Raw genomic sequence first — 18,854 nt, 5'->3', positions numbered from 1 at the left:
ACAGCAAAGAGGGGACCAAGGGAAATGTTTCAAAAATGGCCGATTTTTTAGGCAAACTTTGGAAGGCCAAAAAAATAGGAAATACAAGCCGTATAATAGCCTAATTAGTATGGATGGAAAGCTAAACTATTGTAGATTTGTGCTATGCAAAAAACCGCATGAAAAAAGAGCCATTAGAGGAGAAATAGCACTTTCTGTAAAAGTGTTGAAAATGGCGATTTTTAGCAAAACGGCAAAGGGGGGACCAAGGGAAATTTTCAAAACTGGCCGATTTTTTAGGCAAACTTTGGAAGGCCAAAAAAATAGGAAATACAAGCCGTATAATAGCCTAATTAGTATGGATGGAAAGCTAAACTATTGTAGATTTGTGCTATGCAAAAAACCGCATGAAAAAAGAGCCATTAGAAGAGAAATAGCAAATTCTGTAAAAGGGTTGAAAATGGCGATTTTTCGCAAAACAGCAAAGAGGGGACCAAGGGAAATGTTTCAAAAATGGCCGATTTTTTAGGCAAACTTTGGAAGGCCAAAAAAATAGGAAATACAAGCCGTATAATAGCCTAATTAGTATGGATGGAAAGCTAAACTATTGTAGATTTGTGCTATGCAAAAAACCGCATGAAAAAAGAGCCATTAGAGGAGAAATAGCACTTTCTGTAAAAGTGTTGAAAATGGCGATTTTTAGCAAAACGGCAAAGAGGGGACCAAGGGAAATTTTTCAAAAATGGCCGATTTTTTAGGCAAACTTTGGAAGGCCAAAAAAATAGGAAATACAAGCCGTATAATAGCCTAATTAGTATGGATGGAAAGCTAAACTATTGTAGATTTGTGCTATGCAAAAAACCGCATGAAAAAAGAGCCATTAGAAGAGAAATAGCAAATTCTGTAAAAGGGTTGAAAATGGCGATTTTTCGCAAAACAGCAAAGAGGGGACCAAGGGAAATGTTTCAAAAATGGCCGATTTTTTAGGCAAACTTTGGAAGGCCAAAAAAATAGGAAATACAAGCCGTATAATAGCCTAATTAGTATGGATGGAAAGCTAAACTATTGTAGATTTGTGCTATGCAAAAAACCGCATGAAAAAAGAGCCATTAGAGGAGAAATAGCACTTTCTGTAAAAGTGTTGAAAATGGCGATTTTTCGCAAAACAGCAAAGAGGGGACCAAGGGAAATGTTTCAAAAATGGCCGATTTTTTAGGCAAACTTTGGAAGGCCAAAAAAATAGGAAATACAAGCCGTATAATAGCCTAATTAGTATGGATGGAAAGCTAAACTATTGTAGATTTGTGCTATGCAAAAAACCGCATGAAAAAAGAGCCATTAGAAGAGAAATAGCAAATTCTGTAAAAGGGTTGAAAATGGCGATTTTTCGCAAAACAGCAAAGAGGGGACCAAGGGAAATGTTTCAAAAATGGCCGATTTTTTAGGCAAACTTTGGAAGGCCAAAAAAATAGGAAATACAAGCCGTATAATAGCCTAATTAGTATGGATGGAAAGCTAAACTATTGTAGATTTGTGCTATGCAAAAAACCGCATGAAAAAAGAGCCATTAGAAGAGAAATAGCAAATTCTGTAAAAGTGTTGAAAATGGCGATTTTTCGCAAAACAGCAAAGAGGGGACCAAGGGAAATGTTTCAAAAATGGCCGATTTTTTAGGCAAACTTTGGAAGGCCAAAAAAATAGGAAATACAAGCCGTATAATAGCCTAATTAGTATGGATGGAAAGCTAAACTATTGTAGATTTGTGCTATGCAAAAAACCGCATGAAAAAAGAGCCATTAGAGGAGAAATAGCACTTTCTGTAAAAGTGTTGAAAATGGCGATTTTTAGCAAAACGGCAAAGGGGGGACCAAGGGAAATTTTTCAAAAATGGCCGATTTTTTAGGCAAACTTTGGAAGGCCAAAAAAATAGGAAATACAAGCCGTATAATAGCCTAATTAGTATGGATGGAAAGCTAAACTATTGTAGATTTGTGCTATGCAAAAAACCGCATGAAAAAAGAGCCATTAGAAGAGAAATAGCAAATTCTGTAAAAGGGTTGAAAATGGCGATTTTTCGCAAAACAGCAAAGAGGGGACCAAGGGAAATGTTTCAAAAATGGCCGATTTTTTAGGCAAACTTTGGAAGGCCAAAAAAATAGGAAATACAAGCCGTATAATAGCCTAATTAGTATGGATGGAAAGCTAAACTATTGTAGATTTGTGCTATGCAAAAAACCGCATGAAAAAAGAGCCATTAGAGGAGAAATAGCACTTTCTGTAAAAGTGTTGAAAATGGCGATTTTTAGCAAAACGGCAAAGGGGGGACCAAGGGAAATTTTTCAAAAATGGCCGATTTTTTAGGCAAACTTTGGAAGGCCAAAAAAATAGGAAATACAAGCCGTATAATAGCCTAATTAGTATGGATGGAAAGCTAAACTATTGTAGATTTGTGCTATGCAAAAAACCGCATGAAAAAAGAGCCATTAGAAGAGAAATAGCAAATTCTGTAAAAGGGTTGAAAATGGCGATTTTTCGCAAAACAGCAAAGAGGGGACCAAGGGAAATGTTTCAAAAATGGCCGATTTTTTAGGCAAACTTTGGAAGGCCAAAAAAATAGGAAATACAAGCCGTATAATAGCCTAATTAGTATGGATGGAAAGCTAAACTATTGTAGATTTGTGCTATGCAAAAAACCGCATGAAAAAAGAGCCATTAGAGGAGAAATAGCACTTTCTGTAAAAGTGTTGAAAATGGCGATTTTTAGCAAAACGGCAAAGGGGGGACCAAGGGAAATTTTCAAAAATGGCCGATTTTTTAGGCAAACTTTGGAAGGCCAAAAAAATAGGAAATACAAGCCGTATAATAGCCTAATTAGTATGGATGGAAAGCTAAACTATTGTAGATTTGTGCTATGCAAAAAACCGCATGAAAAAAGAGCCATTAGAAGAGAAATAGCAAATTCTGTAAAAGGGTTGAAAATGGCGATTTTTCGCAAAACAGCAAAGAGGGGACCAAGGGAAATGTTTCAAAAATGGCCGATTTTTTAGGCAAACTTTGGAAGGCCAAAAAAATAGGAAATACAAGCCGTATAATAGCCTAATTAGTATGGATGGAAAGCTAAACTATTGTAGATTTGTGCTATGCAAAAAACCGCATGAAAAAAGAGCCATTAGAGGAGAAATAGCACTTTCTGTAAAAGTGTTGAAAATGGCGATTTTTAGCAAAACGGCAAAGGGGGACCAAGGGAAATTTTTCAAAAATGGCCGATTTTTTAGGCAAACTTTGGAAGGCCAAAAAAATAGGAAATACAAGCCGTATAATAGCCTAATTAGTATGGATGGAAAGCTAAACTATTGTAGATTTGTGCTATGCAAAAAACCGCATGAAAAAAGAGCCATTAGAAGAGAAATAGCAAATTCTGTAAAAGGGTTGAAAATGGCGATTTTTCGCAAAACAGCAAAGAGGGGACCAAGGGAAATGTTTCAAAAATGGCCGATTTTTTAGGCAAACTTTGGAAGGCCAAAAAAATAGGAAATACAAGCCGTATAATAGCCTAATTAGTATGGATGGAAAGCTAAACTATTGTAGATTTGTGCTATGCAAAAAACCGCATGAAAAAAGAGCCATTAGAGGAGAAATAGCACTTTCTGTAAAAGTGTTGAAAATGGCGATTTTTAGCAAAACGGCAAAGGGGGGACCAAGGGAAATTTTTCAAAAATGGCCGATTTTTTAGGCAAACTTTGGAAGGCCAAAAAAATAGGAAATACAAGCCGTATAATAGCCTAATTAGTATGGATGGAAAGCTAAACTATTGTAGATTTGTGCTATGCAAAAAACCGCATGAAAAAAGAGCCATTAGAAGAGAAATAGCAAATTCTGTAAAAGGGTTGAAAATGGCGATTTTTCGCAAAACAGCAAAGAGGGGACCAAGGGAAATGTTTCAAAAATGGCCGATTTTTTAGGCAAACTTTGGAAGGCCAAAAAAATAGGAAATACAAGCCGTATAATAGCCTAATTAGTATGGATGGAAAGCTAAACTATTGTAGATTTGTGCTATGCAAAAAACCGCATGAAAAAAGAGCCATTAGAGGAGAAATAGCACTTTCTGTAAAAGTGTTGAAAATGGCGATTTTTAGCAAAACGGCAAAGGGGGGACCAAGGGAAATTTTTCAAAAATGGCCGATTTTTTAGGCAAACTTTGGAAGGCCAAAAAAATAGGAAATACAAGCCGTATAATAGCCTAATTAGTATGGATGGAAAGCTAAACTATTGTAGATTTGTGCTATGCAAAAAACCGCATGAAAAAAGAGCCATTAGAAGAGAAATAGCAAATTCTGTAAAAGGGTTGAAAATGGCGATTTTTCGCAAAACAGCAAAGAGGGGACCAAGGGAAATGTTTCAAAAATGGCCGATTTTTTAGGCAAACTTTGGAAGGCCAAAAAAATAGGAAATACAAGCCGTATAATAGCCTAATTAGTATGGATGGAAAGCTAAACTATTGTAGATTTGTGCTATGCAAAAAACCGCATGAAAAAAGAGCCATTAGAGGAGAAATAGCACTTTCTGTAAAAGTGTTGAAAATGGCGATTTTTAGCAAAACGGCAAAGGGGGGACCAAGGGAAATTTTTCAAAAATGGCCGATTTTTTAGGCAAACTTTGGAAGGCCAAAAAAATAGGAAATACAAGCCGTATAATAGCCTAATTAGTATGGATGGAAAGCTAAACTATTGTAGATTTGTGCTATGCAAAAAACCGCATGAAAAAAGAGCCATTAGAAGAGAAATAGCAAATTCTGTAAAAGGGTTGAAAATGGCGATTTTTCGCAAAACAGCAAAGAGGGGACCAAGGGAAATGTTTCAAAAATGGCCGATTTTTTAGGCAAACTTTGGAAGGCCAAAAAAATAGGAAATACAAGCCGTATAATAGCCTAATTAGTATGGATGGAAAGCTAAACTATTGTAGATTTGTGCTATGCAAAAAACCGCATGAAAAAAGAGCCATTAGAGGAGAAATAGCACTTTCTGTAAAAGTGTTGAAAATGGCGATTTTTAGCAAAACGGCAAAGGGGGGACCAAGGGAAATTTTTCAAAAATGGCCGATTTTTTAGGCAAACTTTGGAAGGCCAAAAAAATAGGAAATACAAGCCGTATAATAGCCTAATTAGTATGGATGGAAAGCTAAACTATTGTAGATTTGTGCTATGCAAAAAACCGCATGAAAAAAGAGCCATTAGAAGAGAAATAGCAAATTCTGTAAAAGGGTTGAAAATGGCGATTTTTCGCAAAACAGCAAAGAGGGGACCAAGGGAAATGTTTCAAAAATGGCCGATTTTTTAGGCAAACTTTGGAAGGCCAAAAAAATAGGAAATACAAGCCGTATAATAGCCTAATTAGTATGGATGGAAAGCTAAACTATTGTAGATTTGTGCTATGCAAAAAACCGCATGAAAAAAGAGCCATTAGAGGAGAAATAGCACTTTCTGTAAAAGTGTTGAAAATGGCGATTTTTAGCAAAACGGCAAAGGGGGGACCAAGGGAAATTTTTCAAAAATGGCCGATTTTTTAGGCAAACTTTGGAAGGCCAAAAAAATAGGAAATACAAGCCGTATAATAGCCTAATTAGTATGGATGGAAAGCTAAACTATTGTAGATTTGTGCTATGCAAAAAACCGCATGAAAAAAGAGCCATTAGAAGAGAAATAGCAAATTCTGTAAAAGGGTTGAAAATGGCGATTTTTCGCAAAACAGCAAAGAGGGGACCAAGGGAAATGTTTCAAAAATGGCCGATTTTTTAGGCAAACTTTGGAAGGCCAAAAAAATAGGAAATACAAGCCGTATAATAGCCTAATTAGTATGGATGGAAAGCTAAACTATTGTAGATTTGTGCTATGCAAAAAACCGCATGAAAAAAGAGCCATTAGAGGAGAAATAGCACTTTCTGTAAAAGTGTTGAAAATGGCGATTTTTAGCAAAACGGCAAAGGGGGGACCAAGGGAAATTTTTCAAAAATGGCCGATTTTTTAGGCAAACTTTGGAAGGCCAAAAAAATAGGAAATACAAGCCGTATAATAGCCTAATTAGTATGGATGGAAAGCTAAACTATTGTAGATTTGTGCTATGCAAAAAACCGCATGAAAAAAGAGCCATTAGAAGAGAAATAGCAAATTCTGTAAAAGGGTTGAAAATGGCGATTTTTCGCAAAACAGCAAAGAGGGGACCAAGGGAAATGTTTCAAAAATGGCCGATTTTTTAGGCAAACTTTGGAAGGCCAAAAAAATAGGAAATACAAGCCGTATAATAGCCTAATTAGTATGGATGGAAAGCTAAACTATTGTAGATTTGTGCTATGCAAAAAACCGCATGAAAAAAGAGCCATTAGAGGAGAAATAGCACTTTCTGTAAAAGTGTTGAAAATGGCGATTTTTAGCAAAACGGCAAAGGGGGACCAAGGGAAATTTTTCAAAAATGGCCGATTTTTTAGGCAAACTTTGGAAGGCCAAAAAAATAGGAAATACAAGCCGTATAATAGCCTAATTAGTATGGATGGAAAGCTAAACTATTGTAGATTTGTGCTATGCAAAAAACCGCATGAAAAAAGAGCCATTAGAAGAGAAATAGCAAATTCTGTAAAAGGGTTGAAAATGGCGATTTTTCGCAAAACAGCAAAGAGGGGACCAAGGGAAATGTTTCAAAAATGGCCGATTTTTTAGGCAAACTTTGGAAGGCCAAAAAAATAGGAAATACAAGCCGTATAATAGCCTAATTAGTATGGATGGAAAGCTAAACTATTGTAGATTTGTGCTATGCAAAAAACCGCATGAAAAAAGAGCCATTAGAGGAGAAATAGCACTTTCTGTAAAAGTGTTGAAAATGGCGATTTTTAGCAAAACGGCAAAGGGGGGACCAAGGGAAATTTTCAAAAATGGCCGATTTTTTAGGCAAACTTTGGAAGGCCAAAAAAATAGGAAATACAAGCCGTATAATAGCCTAATTAGTATGGATGGAAAGCTAAACTATTGTAGATTTGTGCTATGCAAAAAACCGCATGAAAAAAGAGCCATTAGAAGAGAAATAGCAAATTCTGTAAAAGGGTTGAAAATGGCGATTTTTCGCAAAACAGCAAAGAGGGGACCAAGGGAAATGTTTCAAAAATGGCCGATTTTTTAGGCAAACTTTGGAAGGCCAAAAAAATAGGAAATACAAGCCGTATAATAGCCTAATTAGTATGGATGGAAAGCTAAACTATTGTAGATTTGTGCTATGCAAAAAACCGCATGAAAAAAGAGCCATTAGAGGAGAAATAGCACTTTCTGTAAAAGTGTTGAAAATGGCGATTTTTAGCAAAACGGCAAAGGGGGACCAAGGGAAATTTTTCAAAAATGGCCGATTTTTTAGGCAAACTTTGGAAGGCCAAAAAAATAGGAAATACAAGCCGTATAATAGCCTAATTAGTATGGATGGAAAGCTAAACTATTGTAGATTTGTGCTATGCAAAAAACCGCATGAAAAAAGAGCCATTAGAAGAGAAATAGCAAATTCTGTAAAAGGGTTGAAAATGGCGATTTTTCGCAAAACAGCAAAGAGGGGACCAAGGGAAATGTTTCAAAAATGGCCGATTTTTTAGGCAAACTTTGGAAGGCCAAAAAAATAGGAAATACAAGCCGTATAATAGCCTAATTAGTATGGATGGAAAGCTAAACTATTGTAGATTTGTGCTATGCAAAAAACCGCATGAAAAAAGAGCCATTAGAGGAGAAATAGCACTTTCTGTAAAAGTGTTGAAAATGGCGATTTTTAGCAAAACGGCAAAGGGGGGACCAAGGGAAATTTTTCAAAAATGGCCGATTTTTTAGGCAAACTTTGGAAGGCCAAAAAAATAGGAAATACAAGCCGTATAATAGCCTAATTAGTATGGATGGAAAGCTAAACTATTGTAGATTTGTGCTATGCAAAAAACCGCATGAAAAAAGAGCCATTAGAAGAGAAATAGCAAATTCTGTAAAAGGGTTGAAAATGGCGATTTTTCGCAAAACAGCAAAGAGGGGACCAAGGGAAATGTTTCAAAAATGGCCGATTTTTTAGGCAAACTTTGGAAGGCCAAAAAAATAGGAAATACAAGCCGTATAATAGCCTAATTAGTATGGATGGAAAGCTAAACTATTGTAGATTTGTGCTATGCAAAAAACCGCATGAAAAAAGAGCCATTAGAGGAGAAATAGCACTTTCTGTAAAAGTGTTGAAAATGGCGATTTTTAGCAAAACGGCAAAGGGGGGACCAAGGGAAATTTTTCAAAAATGGCCGATTTTTTAGGCAAACTTTGGAAGGCCAAAAAAATAGGAAATACAAGCCGTATAATAGCCTAATTAGTATGGATGGAAAGCTAAACTATTGTAGATTTGTGCTATGCAAAAAACCGCATGAAAAAAGAGCCATTAGAAGAGAAATAGCAAATTCTGTAAAAGGGTTGAAAATGGCGATTTTTCGCAAAACAGCAAAGAGGGGACCAAGGGAAATGTTTCAAAAATGGCCGATTTTTTAGGCAAACTTTGGAAGGCCAAAAAAATAGGAAATACAAGCCGTATAATAGCCTAATTAGTATGGATGGAAAGCTAAACTATTGTAGATTTGTGCTATGCAAAAAACCGCATGAAAAAAGAGCCATTAGAGGAGAAATAGCACTTTCTGTAAAAGTGTTGAAAATGGCGATTTTTAGCAAAACGGCAAAGGGGGGACCAAGGGAAATTTTTCAAAAATGGCCGATTTTTTAGGCAAACTTTGGAAGGCCAAAAAAATAGGAAATACAAGCCGTATAATAGCCTAATTAGTATGGATGGAAAGCTAAACTATTGTAGATTTGTGCTATGCAAAAAACCGCATGAAAAAAGAGCCATTAGAAGAGAAATAGCAAATTCTGTAAAAGGGTTGAAAATGGCGATTTTTCGCAAAACAGCAAAGAGGGGACCAAGGGAAATGTTTCAAAAATGGCCGATTTTTTAGGCAAACTTTGGAAGGCCAAAAAAATAGGAAATACAAGCCGTATAATAGCCTAATTAGTATGGATGGAAAGCTAAACTATTGTAGATTTGTGCTATGCAAAAAACCGCATGAAAAAAGAGCCATTAGAGGAGAAATAGCACTTTCTGTAAAAGTGTTGAAAATGGCGATTTTTAGCAAAACGGCAAAGGGGGGACCAAGGGAAATTTTTCAAAAATGGCCGATTTTTTAGGCAAACTTTGGAAGGCCAAAAAAATAGGAAATACAAGCCGTATAATAGCCTAATTAGTATGGATGGAAAGCTAAACTATTGTAGATTTGTGCTATGCAAAAAACCGCATGAAAAAAGAGCCATTAGAAGAGAAATAGCAAATTCTGTAAAAGGGTTGAAAATGGCGATTTTTCGCAAAACAGCAAAGAGGGGACCAAGGGAAATGTTTCAAAAATGGCCGATTTTTTAGGCAAAGTTTGGAAGGCCAAAAAAATAGGAAATACAAGCCGTATAATAGCCTAATTAGTATGGATGGAAAGCTAAACTATTGTAGATTTGTGCTATGCAAAAAACCGCATGAAAAAAGAGCCATTAGAGGAGAAATAGCACTTTCTGTAAAAGTGTTGAAAATGGCGATTTTTAGCAAAACGGCAAAGGGGGGACCAAGGGAAATTTTTCAAAAATGGCCGATTTTTTAGGCAAACTTTGGAAGGCCAAAAAAATAGGAAATACAAGCCGTATAATAGCCTAATTAGTATGGATGGAAAGCTAAACTATTGTAGATTTGTGCTATGCAAAAAACCGCATGAAAAAAGAGCCATTAGAAGAGAAATAGCAAATTCTGTAAAAGGGTTGAAAATGGCGATTTTTCGCAAAACAGCAAAGAGGGGACCAAGGGAAATTTTTCAAAAATGGCCGATTTTTTAGGCAAACTTTGGAAGGCCAAAAAAATAGGAAATACAAGCCGTATAATAGCCTAATTAGTATGGATGGAAAGCTAAACTATTGTAGATTTGTGCTATGCAAAAAACCGCATGAAAAAAGAGCCATTAGAGGAGAAATAGCACTTTCTGTAAAAGTGTTGAAAATGGCGATTTTTAGCAAAACGTTAAAGGGGGGACCAAGGGAAATTTTTCAAAAATGGCCGATTTTTTAGGCAAACTTTGGAAGGCGAAAAAAATAGGAAATTAATTTTGAATTTGTATTAATTAGTATGGATGGAAAATTAGGAATAGTCCTAAGTATTACTTTTATTGGTTTACAAATGGATTGTGGGTAATTGTTATGGAGGGAGAAATAGGAAGGTTGGCGGCATATTTACTTGGATTTTTATTAAGTGCCGAGGTGTCCAGTCCTACTGATGAAAAACTTAGCTGTATAGATTTGTTTTGAAGGAAAACTTTGAGAAATGTCACCAATAGGACTTGGAATATCTTCAGAACGGTAAGAGAGATAACCTCACTTATGACCGCTTTCAGAGTCTTTTCGACGAACCACTTTGGCGTATCTTTTACAGTGAGACCATCTCTCACCTTTGGTTTCTTTCAAAGGCTTTCCTTTACCCACCATTCCTGCTTTATGATGCTAGAATGGGAGCTTCTGAAGACACAACCCGCACTTACATTATTTCGAATACTCAACGTACCTGCTGTTTCAGATGGTCACGTCGCGAACAAACAACACCTTTGAAATTCCTTCCCAAACTGCCCTTGGGCCATGTTATGTTGGGTGTGGGGTGTTGGTTTTAATTTACTGTAATATAGTTTTTTGTTTTGTTTTGATGTTCGCTCTTCGTACACAATGTATATGTCAAGGGCATACTTTGAAATTTCTACTGATGTCTCACATGATTTTTTTTGCTATCATACATTTAGTGAAGTCTACGACCTTTCGGGCAACGTCACGCCTAGAGTCACACAACTGTGTTAAACGTTCTCGGTCCAGTAAGACGATTGAGTACTTGAGTTTATGCGGAGGCGAGCAAAGGACTTCCAAGTAAGCTCTTAAGTTTTTCGGGGGCGAAATCAAACATGCAGTCGGTACCTGGAGTTTTTTTTCTTTGAGGGTTTTAACAAGTGAAGTATATCCGACAAACAAAATTAACGACACAGCGACTTCGTCAGAAGTAAATTCCCTGCCACTGGAAATCCCGCCACTGGAGAGGAAAGCTGAGAATTCTAGCCCAGGTTTAGGGAAAGACAAGAACCATGCATACAATCTCTTTTATCCACGTAAGAACGTTGGATTTTCGAGCTGCGACTATCAATATAATATATATATAGCTTTATAATTTGTATTCTTTGTTTTCAAAGTATGCATAGTTCGTCATCCCTAAGCTTTTGAGTTAATACTTAAATTTCATTCACCAGCTAGACTGCAGTTTTACATTTCTTTATCTTTATTTAGAAGCTTACTACTTAGTTACAAAACAACAAAATAAAGCTCTCGGTTCTTAACAGACTCTCCACCTCTAGGGTATGTTCTTAGTAGGACTGTTATTAAAATTTTATTTAATCTCAAGCTGAAAATCTTGGAATGTTTTTATTCTTCTCCTGAAATGTATTGGTGGCTGAATAGTATCAGGTCTTGTTAATGCTGAGCCTTAATTCGGTTTGATTTCTGACAGCAGGTATTTAGCCAAGAATGTGACGGAAAATTGTTGGCATGGACATTTCCGTTAACCTAAGAAACCATGCAACTGGAATTCTTTCATTTAGGCATCTGAAAAATGTTGGAGCAGCTGTTCATGACAAGTGCTCCTGTAGTTCATTATTTTGAGGTGATGGGGGAGGGCCAATGCTCAAATGACAGGTTGTGTTGTATCAACGAACAAAGGTAACAATAGGAAGTATGATACTACACAGCCAATGAAATATAGTGTTCAACAAGAGGTATGACCCTACCCCAAATGGTGAGAGCATTTGAAAGGTTATCCGACTCTACCCATCCAGACAGTCCATATAAAATTAATTATTGTTGTAGCCAGCCCTCTTCCCAATTAAGCTAAATAAAATTGTTTCTCTTTTTATCAGCCTCCTGAGCCCTCTAAATAATGACCTGTTCCCTTATTGTCTGGCATCTTCTCTCTGCAAAAGGAAAGGTGGAAAAGATAATCATGTTGTTAATAATTAATTTCACTTAATATAAAAAGAGAAAGATACAGTATTTACTTTGGGATGATAAGTTTCTCAGTGAATATTAGCACTTAGCACATGTGGTACAGTTCTCACATGAACAAAACATGCCACTAGTACCTGGACCTTAAGCTAATTCCTAGAGTTGGGGCGAATCATGTGTGGCATATATGACATAAATTTGTTTGCTTTCTACGTTTTCCCTGCCCCTTGGTTCTCTTTTATCTCTGCAAAAAAGGAAAAAAAGGTTATAACTGTTAATTATCAATTATTGTTATAATTTGTTAATACAGTGCTGGAAATAATTTTTCTTTATTCACAGGACATATGTCCTTTCAAATCTTCATTTTGGTCGGACATTTGACAAATTGGACCGGACATAATTTATTGACTGACAACACCTTGAAGAAGATAACTCAAGATGTGCTGGTGAGATGTTCGGTCATCGTGTCCGATCATAATGTGAAATTCGCCGTACATTTTTAAAATGTGGTCGGACAATGTCCGATGACCGACTGTTATTTCCAGCACTGTAATAATAAGTACACTTCATAATTGTAAAGGCAGTAGAAGACTTTTTCAATGTTTACATAGCCTTATCTACATGTAAACACAAGGGGGAGTTGAGCAAATTCAAGACAGTTATGCAATACTTCTCAGGTTTGCATGGTTTGCATAACTGTCGAGAATTCGCCCAACTCCAATACACATTCATATTGCTACCAGCCAATCAAAATGTAAATACATGTATGACAACACAACCAGTCAAAATTTGTGCCATGTCACAACCATGTGTAAATACTCTCATCTAAACACAGCTATTGACCTATGAGAGTGTGTGTACTATCCTAATTATTTTAAATTATAAATTGTGATAACAAATTAAAAACAGCATAGATGTGTGTGCCATATACACAGAAATTATGCTTATTGGTGGCCGGGTTATGCCACACATCAATATTGATTTGGCGCCACTGAGAAGTTTGAATGATGGCACTTGAAGAATTATGAACAACACAGTAAGTTGGCCAAAACAATACCTTTACATGCCCTGCATGTGAGTTTTTCACTTTTGTCCATTTCTTTGCTGTTGTCTGCAAAACAACAACGTAAAATAGCCAAATTTCAGGTTTTATGAAATATGTCAACCCTTGAAGATAAATTTTCATTTTCTCTCCTGTTCCCGACCAGTGTCTTTCTTGAGGAACTGCCACACCCTTGTCATATTAAAAAGCTTGAAATAGGCATGAAGTGATTACAATAACACTACTTATATTTTGAGATGACATACTCATTGCTGTCGCTGTCATTGTTGCTTAAGTTGGATTTTTTCAGGCTTCACAATTAAAAGTTGCTGCTTAACTGCACAGTAGTCTTCAACTCCCACATAATTTCAATTTCCACACTTAAAATATATAAACGTGACATTTCATGTAATTTTTTTATTCTACATCATTCTATTTACTGTTTCTTTCAAAATCAAACCTGTTTTAAAAGTAAAAATTGTAAGGTATTTCAATCCTTGCATTTGATTCCTGTTGGCCAGAATGTGTATGGTGAACTCCAGATAATCAAGGACTATATGCATGCTGTTTTAAGTCACATTTTTTTACCCTCTCTTAACAGATATGGATTTATCGGTTGGTTGGTTGGAAGATCATTGCCCTGCAGAACTCAAAGGGGTAACTCAATTTCCTTGAGCCCCTGAATTGTTTCACTGCAATGTTTCATATTCATTGCTTACAGTTCATTGATCCACTGGTAAGAGTAAGGGTTTTTTTTCTTTTATGCATAAAATGTACAATTAGTATGAACTTCATATGTCTTTGAATAATTGATTTTAATTATTGAAATTATTTTAACTGCAAATTTAAAGCACCTTTTCTGTCTATAATATAATAATATTTTACACTTTTTGAACTATATTCCATGGTTGTCTAGAGAATATATAGTTACCATAATAGAATTACCATAACTAATGTAATCAAATCTTTAGTGGTATGCATTTAAAGTTTCAAACTCTTACTAGGGACTTTCAACAACAGTTAAGTTGATGCTTTCTTGAAACAACCTTTTTTTGGCACATATTTCATTGGGCAGGTAACTTTGGGTCCTTGGTTGTCCACTTGGGCAAATGAAATTTCTGAGTAGGATGTATAAGCTCAATTAAACACTTCAAAGAGTTGATAGTACTGCAAAACAACACCTCCATTACACGCAAATCTGAAGGTCATTGTATGTTATTAGAGCATCTAAATGAGCAGTAGCATTGTAAGAAAGAACTAGATCTAAGTGACCCCAGCTTGAACACAGACGGTCCTCTGACACCAGCCATGGAATCTCAGACAGCGACCCGGTTATGATGCCAGTAACATCTTAACAGTCACAATACAGTAATGTGCTGAATTGTATTCAGCCTGTATTCAACAAAGTTGACTACTGTATCTGTGTGCAATGACCCGTTAGATTGTACGACACACAACCTGGGATTGGTTGATGATCACGGCTATGTGGGCCTCGGGATGCGCGAAAGTGATACAAGCACCAAGTGGAGCGTGCTAAACTCTCCACCCAGCTTGGGGTCCCGTGAGTGGCATCTTTTGGCCATCCTTCCTTATTTGATATTCATTTTAGGAAACAGGCGGCTTGAAGAGAGGTGTTGCTTTTGCATTGACCTGAATATTCAACTTCACCGAGAAACTCTATGCATCAGATGTCTCTTTGATAGGAGCAAGACAACACCGCCTTAACATTACAGTCATCTTTATTTCCTAACTTTGGCAATTTTTTTTCCTTACATACTTTGTTACTGATCTGAGATGTTTTATGTTGTTTTTGATTATCCTGGAAGGAGATGTATATTAACAGTCCTTTTATCTATCCTGCACTGCAAAACAACACCTCCATTAAACGCAGATCTGAAGGTCATTGTATGTTATTAGAGCATCTAAATGAGCAGCAGCATTGTAAGAAAAAACTAGATCTAAGTGACCCCAGCTTGAACACAGACGGTCCTCTGACACCAGCCATGGAATCTCAGACAGCGACCCGGTTATGATGCCAGTAACATCTTAACAGTCACAATACAGTAATGTGCTGAATTGTATTCAGCCTGTATTCAACAAAGTTGACTACTGTATCTGTGTGCAATGACCCGTTAGATTGTACGACACACGACCTGGGATTGGTTGATGATCACGGCTATGTGTGCCTCGGGAAGCGCGAAAGTGATACAAGCACCAAGTGGAGCGCGCTAAACTCTCCACCCAGCTTGGGATCCCGCGAGTGGCATCTTTTTGCCATCCTTCCTTATTTGATATTCATTCTAGGAAACAGGCGGCTCGAAGAGAGGTGTTGCTTTTGCATAGACCTTAATATTCAACTTCAACGAGAAACTGTATGCATCAGATGTCTCTTTGATAGGTGCAAGACCACGCCGCCTTAACATTACAGTCATCTTTATTTCCTAACTTTGGCAGTTTTTTTTCCTTACATACTTTGTTACTGATCTGAGATATTTTATGTTGTTTTTGAATATCCTGGAAGGAGATGTATATTAACAGTTCTTTTATCTATCCTGCACTGCAAAACAACACCTCCATTATATGCAGATCTGAAGGTCATTCTATGTTATTAGAGCATCTAAATGAGCAGCAGCATTGTAAGAAAGAACTAGATCTAAGTGACCCCAGCTTGAACACAGACGGTCCTCTGACACCAGCCATGGAATCTCAGACAGCGACCCGGTTATGATGCCAGTAACATCTTAACAGTCACAATACAGTAATGTGCTGAATTGTATTCAGCCTGTATTCAACAAAGTTGACTACTGTATCTGTGTGCAATGACCCGTTAGATTGTACGACACACGACCTGGGATTGGTTGATGATCACGGCTATGTGGGCCTCGGGAAGCGCGAAAGTGATACAAGCACCAAGTGGAGCGCGCTAAACTCTCCACCCAGCTTGGGATCCCGTGAGTGGCATCTTTTGGCCATCCTTCCTTATTTGATATTCGTGTTAGGAAACAGGCGGCTTGAAGAGAGGTGTTGCTTTTGCATCGACCTGAATATTCCATTTCAGCGAGAAACTGTATGCATCAGATGTCTCTTTAATAGGTGCAAGACGATGCCGCCTTAACATTACAGTCATCTTTATTTCCTAACTTTGGCAGTTTTTTTTTCCTTACATACTTTGTTACTGATCTGAGATGTTTTATGTTGTTTTTGATTATCCTGGGAGGAGATGTATATTAACAGTCCTTTTATCTATCCTGCACTGCAAAACAACACCTCCATTAAACGCAGATCTGAAGGTCATTGTATGTTATTAGAGCAGCTAAATGAGCAGCAGCATTGTAAGAAAGAACTAGATCTAAGTGACCCCAGCTTGAACACAGACGGTCCTCTGACACCAGCCATGGAATCTCAGACAGCGACCCGGTTATGATGCCAGTAACATCTTAACAGTCACAATACAGTAATGTGCTGAATTGTACTCAGCCTGTATTCAACAAAGTTGACTACTGTATCTGTGTGCAATGACCCGTTAGATTGTACGACACACGACCTGGGATTGGTTGATGATCACGGCTATGTGGGCCTCGGGAAGCGCGAAAGTGATACAAGCACCAAGTGGAGCGCGCTAAACTCTCCACCCAGCTTGGGGTCCCGCGAGTGGCATCTTTTGGCCATCCTTCCCTTTTTGATATTCGTGTTAGGAAACAGGCGGCTTGAAGAGAGGTGTTGCTTTTGCATCGACCTGAATATTCCATTTCAGCAAGAAACTGCATGCATCAGATGTGTCTTTGATAGGTGCAAGACCATGCTGCCTTAACATTACAGTAATCTTTATTTCCTAACTTTGGCAGTTTTTTTTCCCTACATACTTTGTTACTGATCTGAGATGTTTTATGTTTTTTGAATATCCTGGAAGGAGATGTATATTAACAGTCCTTTTATCTATCCTGCACTGCAAAACAACACCTCCATTAAACGCAGATCTGAAGGTCATTGTATGTTATTAGAGCATCTAAATGAGCAGCAGCATTGTAAGAAAGAACTAGATCTAAGTGGCCCCAGCTTGAACACAGACGGTCCTCTGACACCAGCCATGGAATCTCAGACAGCGACCCGGTTATGATGCCAGTAACAACTTAACAGTCACAATACAGTAATGTGCTGAATTGTATTCAGCCTGTATTCAACAAAGTTGACTACTGTATCTGTGTGCAATGACCCGTTAGATTTTACGACACACGACCTGGGATTGGTTGATGATCACGGCTATGTGGGCCTCGGGAAGCGCGAAAGTGATACAAGCACCAAGTGGAGCGCCCTAAACTCTCCACCCAGGTTGGGATCCCGCGAGTGGCATCTTTTGGCCATCCGTCCTTATTTGACATTCATTTTAGGAAACAGGCGGCTTGAAGAGAGGTGTTGCTTTTGCATCGACCTAAATATTCAACTTCAACGAGAAACTCTATGCATCAGATGTCTCTTTGATAGGTGCAAGACGATGCCGCTTGAACATTACAGTCATCTTTATTTCCTAACTTTTGTAGTTTTTTTTCCTTACATACTTTGTTACTGATCTGAGATGTTTTATGTTTTTTGAATATCCTGGAAGGAGATGTATATTAACAGTCCTTTTATCTATCCTGCACTGCAAAACAACACCTGCATTACACGCTGATCTGAAGGTCATTGTGTGTTATTACAGCATCTAAATGAGCAGGAGCATTGTAAGAAAGAACTAGATCTAACTGACCCCAGCTTGAACACAGACGGTCCTCTGACACCAGCCATGGAATCTCAGACAGCGACCCGGTTATGATGCCAGTAACATCTTAACAGTCACAATACAGTAATGTGCTGAATTGTATTCAGCCTGTATTCAACAAAGTTGACTACTGTATCTGTGTGCAATGACCCGTTAGATTGTACGACACACGACCTGGGATTGGTTGATGATCACGGCTATGTGGGCCTCGGGAAGCGCGAAAGTGATACAAGCACCAAGTGGAGCGCGCTAAACTCTCCACCCAGCTTGGGGTCCCGTGAGTGGCATCTTTTGGCCATCCTTCCTTATTTTATATTCACTTTAGGAAACAGGCGGCATGAAGAGAAGTGTTGCTTTTGCATCGACCTGAATATTTAACTTAAACGAGAAACTGTATGCATCAGATTTCTCTTTGATCTGTGCGAGACCACGCCGTTTTAACATTACAGTTGTCTTTATTTCCTAACTTTGGCAATTTTTTTCCTTACGTACTTTCTTCCCGATCTTAGGTGTTTTATGTTGTTTTTTATTATCCTGGAAGGAGATGTATATTAACAGTCCTTTTATCTATCCTGCACTGCAAAAGAACACCGCCATTACACGCAGATCTGAAGGCCATTGTATGTTATTAGAGCATCTAGATGAGCAGCAGCATTGTAAGAAAGAACTAGATCTAAGTGACCCCAGCTTGAACACAGACGGTCCTCTGACACCAGCCATGGAATCTCAGACAGCGACCCGGTTATGATGCCAGTAACATCTTAACAGTCACAATACAGTAATGTGCTGAATTGTATTCAGCCTGTATTCAACAAAGTTGACTACTGTATCTGTGTGCAATGACCCGTTAGATTGTACGACACACGACCTGGGATTGGTTGATGATCACGGCTATGTGGGCCTCGGGAAGCGCGAAAGTGATACAAGCACCAAGTGGAGCGCGCTAAACTTTCCACCCAGCTTGGGATCCCGTG

The 18,854-nt window shown here is 37.7% G+C and overlaps 1 long non-coding RNA gene across 2 annotated transcripts in view; it reads left to right on the top strand.

Moving 5' to 3' along the window:
* Positions 1-10,852: 10,852 nt before the first annotated feature.
* The window catches only part of LOC138038027 (uncharacterized), a 31,418-nt gene continuing 23,416 nt past the window's right edge, over positions 10,853-18,854 (top strand). Inside the window, exons 1-3 of one of the 2 annotated variants that reach the window (XR_011130167.1) lie at positions 10,915-10,960; positions 11,998-12,065; positions 13,726-13,860. This is a non-coding gene — a long non-coding RNA (uncharacterized lncRNA). Of the gene's footprint in view, positions 10,961-11,997; positions 12,066-13,725; positions 13,861-18,854 lie in introns of both variants that reach the window. The other variant, XR_011130166.1, reaches the window with a different exon arrangement.

The sequence above is a fragment of the Montipora capricornis genome, chromosome 2, assembly GCF_036669925.1.
Source record: "Montipora capricornis isolate CH-2021 chromosome 2, ASM3666992v2, whole genome shotgun sequence".
Lineage (NCBI taxonomy): Eukaryota > Metazoa > Cnidaria > Anthozoa > Scleractinia > Acroporidae > Montipora > Montipora capricornis.
Note: the sequence above shows the minus strand (reverse complement) of the source record. Positions and strands in the feature narration are given on the sequence as shown.